The sequence below is a fragment of the Vulpes vulpes genome, chromosome 5, assembly GCF_048418805.1.
Source record: "Vulpes vulpes isolate BD-2025 chromosome 5, VulVul3, whole genome shotgun sequence".
Classification (NCBI taxonomy): domain Eukaryota; kingdom Metazoa; phylum Chordata; class Mammalia; order Carnivora; family Canidae; genus Vulpes; species Vulpes vulpes.
Genome location: NC_132784.1, coordinates 115,982,543 through 115,990,034, shown reverse-complemented (window position 1 = coordinate 115,990,034; position 7,492 = coordinate 115,982,543). Strand labels below are relative to the sequence as shown.

The following is a 7,492-nucleotide window of genomic DNA, read 5'->3' as shown; positions in this document are numbered from 1 at the left end:
GAAATAGGGAATATACAGTTGACCTTTGGAAAACAACGAGTTTGAACTACATGGGTCCAATGATACATGTTCTTTATATATATATAAAATAGTACAGTACTATAAATGTATTTTCTTTTCCTTATGGTTTTTTTTTAAATAATACTTCCTTTTCTCTTTCTTCCTTAAGAATTCAATATACAATAAATACACAAAGTATGTGAGAAATGACTTCCTATATTATTGGTAAGGCTTTTCTAGTTCGCAGTAGGCTATTAGTAATTAAGTTTTTGGGGAGTCAAAACTTATATGTAGATTTTCAACTGTGCAGCAAGATTGGTGCTTCTAACCTCCTCATTGTTCAAAGGGTCAACTGTACTTTGGAACATAATGGGTATATATCATAGAAAAAGTTTATTTTTTTATCAGTTTTGATAAGCCAGTCTATGTTCTGCTAGCCTAAATTAGAAGCAAATTTAGACCCTCACTCACCTCCTATGGCCTGCTGCACCGCCTGAATGCTCTGCCACTGTCCCACAGAAATGTTTTGATTACCTGCAGTCCTCCCCCAAATTAGGCCAATGTCCAGAGTGCTGGCTCCTTATCTCTCTTGGGCCTATGCCAAAGATGTAAAATCTGGTACAGATGCCCAAGCCTTAATGCTTCAAGGTGTAGACCTTTTAGCCAATGCTGTAGCCATTACTATGGGGCCAAAGAGAAGAACAGTGGTTATTGAACAGAGTTGGGAAAGTCCCAGAGTAACAAAGGAGGATGTGACCGTAGCAAAGTCAATTGACTTAAAATATAAAAATATTCACACTAAACTTGTTCAAGATGTCGCCAATAACATAAATGAAGAGGCTGGGGAATGGCACCACTACCGCTACTCTCTGGGCATGCTCTATTGCCAAGGAAGGCTTGGAGAAGATTAGCAGAGTTGCTAATCCTGTGGAAATCAGGAGAGGTGTGATGTTAGCCATTGATGCTGTAATTGCTGAACTTAAGAAGGAGTCTAAACCTGTGACAACTCCTGAAGAAATTGCTCAGATTGCTACTATTTCTGCAAATGGAGACAAAGAAACTGGCAACCTCATTTCCGATGCAATGAAAAAGGTTGGAAGGAAGGGTGTCATCACAGTAAAGGAAGGAAAAACACTGAATGATGAATTAGAAATTACTGAAGCCATGAAGCCATGAAGTTTGATCGAGGTTATATTTCTCCACCTTTATTAATACATTGAAAGGTCAGAAATGTGAATTCCAAGATGCCTATGTTCTGAAACATAGTGAAAACACTGAGCGAAAAGAAAATTTCTAGTGTCCAGTCCATTGTACCTGCTCTTGAAATTGCCAATGCTCACCATAAGCTCTTGGTCATAATTGCTGAAGATGTTCATGCAGAAACTCTGAGTACACTCATTTTAAATAGGCTAAAATTTGGTCTTCAGGTTGTGGCAGTCAAAGCTCCGGGTTTTGGTGACAGTAGAGAGAACCAGCTTAAAGATATTGCTAATGGTGGTGCAGTGTTTGGGAAAGAAGGATTGACTCTAAATCTCAAAGATGCTCAACCTCACAACTTAGGAAAAGTTGGAGAGGTCATTGTGACCAAAGATGATGTGATGCTTTTAAAAGAAAAAGGTGACAAGGCTCAAATTGAAAAACATGTTCAAGAAGTCATTGAGCAGTTAGATATCACAACTAGTGAATATGAAGGGGAAAAGTTGAATGAATGCCTGGCAAAACTCTCAAATGGAGTAGCTATGTTGAAGGTTGGTGAGACGAATGATGTTGAAGTGAGTGAAAAAAGACAGAGTTGCAGATGCCCTCAATGCCACAAGAGCTGCTGTTGAAGAAGGCATTGTTCTGCGAGAGGGTTGTGCCCTGCTTCAGTGCACTGCAGCCTTGGATTCAATAACTCCAGCTAATGAAGGTCAAAGAATTAGTATCAAAATTATTGAGAGAATATTCAAAATTCATGCAATGACCATTGCTAAGAATGCAGGTGTTGTAGGATCATTGATAGTTGAGAAAATTACACAGAGTTCCTCAGAAGTTGGTTATGATGCTAGGCTTGGAGATTTTGTGAATATGGTAGAAAAAGGAATCATTGATCCAACGACGGTTGTAAGAATTGCTTTATTGGATGCTGCTGGTGTGGCCTCTCTGTTAACTACAGCAGAAGTTGTAGTCACCGAAATTCCTAAAGAAGGGAATGGGTGGAATGGGAGGTGGTATGGGAGATGGTATGGGAGGTGGTATGGGAGGCGGCATATTCTGATTCCTAGAATAGTGCTATAGCCTTTACAAATTTGATTGTATCAACAGCAAAACTAGGCTATATTTCTATGCATCACTATATTAAGAGGGGCTGACAAGTTATTCACTGACCATTTCCTTTTTCTTCTTTAGTCCAAGCAGATCAATTTCTTAGAGCTGTCTATGCAATTCCATAAGCAGCAGAGTTAATAAATATGGACTTCCTGTTCACAGGTGGTGACCAATTGGGCAGATTAAATATTTAGAGCTGGCTGATTCTTGCTTGGTCATGTCATATAGGCAACCAGAGGTAACATGATGAAGGCTAGATTATTGAATACCAGAAGGAGAATTCAGTTAAATGCTTTAGTCTGTTCCATAGGGTTTCCTGGGGATACAGAAAGTGAAAAGCAAGAAAAAAAATGTCTTAATAGTACGTTCATAAATTTTATCAGCAAAATTATTTAAGTATTTCCTGTCACCCTTAGCTTAGCAAGTGACCGCTTCATCTTGCTAATTTTGAAAGTCAGAACTTTCATGTTAATTCTGACCCTGGTTTTTCTCTTCTACCATATGTCCAATTCATCAGCAAATTCTGTCATCCATGGATTCAGAATCCCCATGCGATTTACATATCCTCCCAGTCTTTATGTTTACTGTCTTGTTAGGGTGCCACAGTCTTTCCCTTGAAGTACAGCAATACCCTTCTCATAAGCAAATAAAGTGCTGAGGAAAGTACATGCGTGCCCAGTCAGGCAGAGAATCACAGCATAGTGGTTGAGACAGAGAAAAACTTAAGGTGGTATAAGACTATACATATATATATAAATTATTATAATCATTAATATATCAGCATATATTATGTATGTATATATGTATATGTGTATATGTATATATTTATAAATATGCATTTTTATCAGGTGTATACTTATTTTAAACATACATAGCTTTACAAAATATAGAATAAAGCAAAAAACCCTCCAATACCATGAAAATAATACATATAATTGAAATGCTCTAAATATATATACTCGTCAGTAATCCTCAGTGCTGCCACGATCTACAGTGGTTCAGTCTGTTCCTCCAAGTCCACAAAATGTGGTTATCAGAGCTTCTGAAGTCCAAGTGCTAGACTGGCTTAAATATCAATCTTGAATCCTGTCTATGGTAGATCATAAATGCTGATTTTCATTCTTTGGAAAAAAGTATATTATTTATTCTCACTAAGGTATAATCATCATTCTATTGAAACGATGCATATGCCAAATAATTTTAGATTTTTAATTTGTATTTATAATACAAGCTGAAAAAAGTTGATCTTATGGGACTAGTAAGTAGAGCCAAATAAGAAATCCAACAGAACTATTACACATTCAAATCTGGTAGGTGGAATTTTCACTCAGTTTTTGTTTATTACTTGTGTCCTAGTTTCTAGGCACTGTGCTCAGTCCAGGAATCCAGTAATGAATAATACAGAGGCTCCAAACTCAGAATTCACACTTTACTTTCTATGATGTTCAAGAAAAATCATACTTGCCATGTATCTGTGTGGTTCTTTCTCTTTGTTTGCAGGAGTATAGATAACAACTGCCTTATTTATCATCACTTGAGATGACATAAAACATTGTGCCTTATATATAAATATTAAACAATAAATTATTAGATATAATTAGCTTATAAAATTGTTAATTGTGTGCTACATTTTACAATTTTAATTTCTACTATCTGGGGTTTTTTTAGTGCCACTAAACATAATAAATACTTGTTTTGCTTAAGAAAGTTCAATAGTATTCTTGATACATTTTATAATAAGCTAACTGTGGTTTTCCATGTGACTTTCCCTTTGTATATACAATATTATTTAAAAATAAGTTTTTGTAAAATAAGCCAAATGGTTTTTATTTTAATGTATATATTATTAGTAGATTGCTTATTTCCATTTTATATGCCATCTACTAAGTTTATATTTACCAGGAAAATAACTACTTTGGTGACTTAAGTCATGCCTTCTTCAACTTCTTCTTATACTTGGCAGTAAGTGTAGGCGTGTGTCTGGGCCACTCGCCCAACTGTACCAGTGGTTCCCTTTCATTTCCTTTCCCTGATTCAGCAGCCAGTATGAGTGACAGGATGGTCACCAATCTTCTAGACAAAAAATAGTTTGACAAGAGTTGGTGTTTCCACTGTGTTAGTCATATGGGAGTCCTCTCTGTGGTCAGTACCTGTACGGAAAAAGAATGAAAAGTGTGTTTTCACTGATAACATTCCTTCAAATATATTTTGTTTCACAGAACAACAAACCACAAAGATGATTCCAGTCAAGACATCCAAATGTTTACTCTGAGTCATAGACCAGCTACCACAAACTGAGGTAAGGGATTCCCTAAGTAGTATCTCGGTTTTCTATAGACACTAAAAGCTCTCAGATATGGATTTGAGTGGCCAAGTTTTATTTAGTTTGCTGACTTTAAAATTTCACTCAGTGACTTTTTTGACTACTCTGGGCAAGACACGGAGCTATATTCTGTAATACATAGAAAGTGGAATAAAAAAGAGTTCCCACAATGAGATAGTTTATAGGTATATCAGATGAGTGTAAGAAAATATAAAAGTAGCATCATTAGATTATAATTAGCATCTTAAAAGAGCGTTTGGGGGATTTAGAAGAAAAAAGGACTGCAACTTTTTAGGAATACCAAGAAGACTTCATACAGGGTAACATCGTCAAATCTGTAGAATTTCAGCGCTTAATATGATGGTGACTTTTTAGGGAGAAGGGACATCACTGAGTACTTGTTTCAGGAAGAGAAATGATACAGTTGGATTGGCCTGTTGGATGCAAGTAGGGAATTACTAGGGCTAAAGCTGAAAATTAAGTTGATGTTAATTTTGTTTGCTAATTTGAATAAACCATATTTAATGTGGTAACCATTTTTTTAGCGTAATAACATAATCTGTGACTTAGAAAAACTAATCTGAATTATTCATTAGAATAAAATGATGTCAGAAAGACTATAGATATGAGACCAGTGAAGAGATAGGAGTAAAAGAAGGATGTAGTGTAAGGTAGAGAAATAGGAACCAGAAAGGCCGAGTTGAAAAAGTAGGGAATTATATGATTAGCTGATTATGAGAGACATTTGATAGAAACCAAAAATTTCATTATTTTTACTTTGGAATAAAACCCAATTGTTTTTCACAGATTGAAGGATATGTGAATGGATTTGGCTTTTGCTTTATAGAGTTTGAATTCCCGGGTATTTCACTAGGTAGTTTATATAGTGAATGGACAATTGACAATAGGGAAGGAAGTCGAGAGAAAATTGGATATCATTCAGTTGGAGGTAATTATGACAGTTACTAAATGACAAGCTAAAGACCTTTATTTTTGATGGACTCTTGTCTCACATTTAGATCTCTCATCCATTTTGAGTTTATCTTTGTGTATGGTGAAAGAGAGTGGTCCAGTTTCATTCTTTTGCATGTGGATGTCTAATTTTCCCAACACCATTTATTGAAGAGACTGTCTTTCTTCCAATGGATAGTCTTTCCTCCTTTATCAAATATTAGTTGACCATACATTTCAGGGTCCTCATCTGGGTTCTCTATTCTGTTCCATTGATCTATGTGTCTGTTTTTGTGCCAGTACCACACTGTCTTGATGACCACAGCTTTGTAGTACAACCTGAAATCTGGCATTGTGATGCCCCCAGCTATGGTTTTCTTTTTTAAAATTCCCCTGGCTATTCGGGGTCTTTTCTGATTCCACACAAATCTTAAAATAATTTGTTCTAACTCCCTGAAGAAAGTCCATGGTATTTTGATAGGGATTGCATTAAACGTGTAAATTGCCCTGGGTAACATTGACATTTTTACAATATTAATTCTGCCAATCCATGAGCATGGAATATTTTTCCATCTCTTTGTGTCTTCCTCAATTTCCTTCAGAAGTGTTCTATAGTTTTTAAGGTATAGATCCTTTACCTCTTTGGTTAGGTTTATTCCTACATATCTTATGCTTTTGGGTGCAATTGTAAATGGGATTGACTCCTTAATTTCTCTTTCTTCAGTCTCATTGTTAGTGTATAGAAATGCCATTGACTTCTGGGCATTGATTTTGTATCCTGCCACGCTACCAAATTGCTGTATGAGTTCTAGCAATCTTGGGGTGGAGGCTTTTGGGTTTTCTATGTAGAGTATCATGTCATCGGCGAAGAGGGAGAGTTTGACTTCTTCTTTGCCAATTTGAATGCCTTTAATGTCTTTTTGTTGTCTGATTGCTGAGGCGAGGACTTCCAGTACTATGTTGAATAGCAGTGGTGAGAGTGGACATCCCTGTCTTGTTCCTGACAAGCTCCCAGTGCTTCCCCATTGAGAATGATATTTGCTGTGGGCTTTTCATAGATGGCAAAATCATAGAAGAGAACACAGGCAACACACTTTTTGAACTTGGCCACAGTAACTTAGAAGAGAACACAGGCAACACACTTTTTGAACTTGGCCACAGTAACTTCTTGCAAGATACATCCAAAAAGGCAAAAGAAACAAAAGCAAAAATGAACTATTGGGACTTCATCAAGATAAGAAGCTTTTGCACAGCAAAGGATACAGTCAACAAAACTAAAAGATAACCTACAGAATGGGAGAAGATATTTGCAAATGACATATCAGATAAAGAGCTAGTTTCCAGAATCTATAAAGAACTTATTAAACTCAACACCAAAGAAACAAACAACCCAATCATGAAATGGGCAAAAGACATGAAGAGAAATCTCACAGAGGAAGACATGGACATGGCCAACATGCACATGAGAAAATGCTCTGCATCACTTGCCATCAGGGAAATACAAATCAAAACCACAATGAGATACCACCTCACACCAGTGAGAATGGGGAAAATTAACAAGGCAGGAAACAACAAATGTTGGAGAGGATGCGGAGAAAAGGGAACCCTCTTACACTGTTGGTGGGAATGTGAACTGGTGCAGCCACTCTGGAAAACTGTGTGGAGGTTCCTCAAAGAGTTAAAAATAAACCTGCCCTACGACCCAGCAATTGCACTGTTGGGGATTTACCCCAAAGATTCAGATGCAATGAAACGTCGGGACACCTGCACCCTGATGTTTCTAGCAGCAATGTCCACAATAGCCAAACTGTGGAAGGAGCCTCGGTGTCCATCGAAAGATGAATGGATAAAGAAGATGTGGTTTATGTAGATAATGGAATATTACTCAGCAATTAGAAACGACAAATACCC

At 36.8% G+C, this 7,492-nt stretch overlaps 1 pseudogene; it reads left to right on the top strand.

The window, feature by feature from the left end:
- Positions 1–521: 521 nt before the first annotated feature.
- LOC112910183 (60 kDa heat shock protein, mitochondrial pseudogene) lies at positions 522–2,257 on the top strand (annotated as a pseudogene).
- Positions 2,258–7,492: the final 5,235 nt, after the last annotated feature.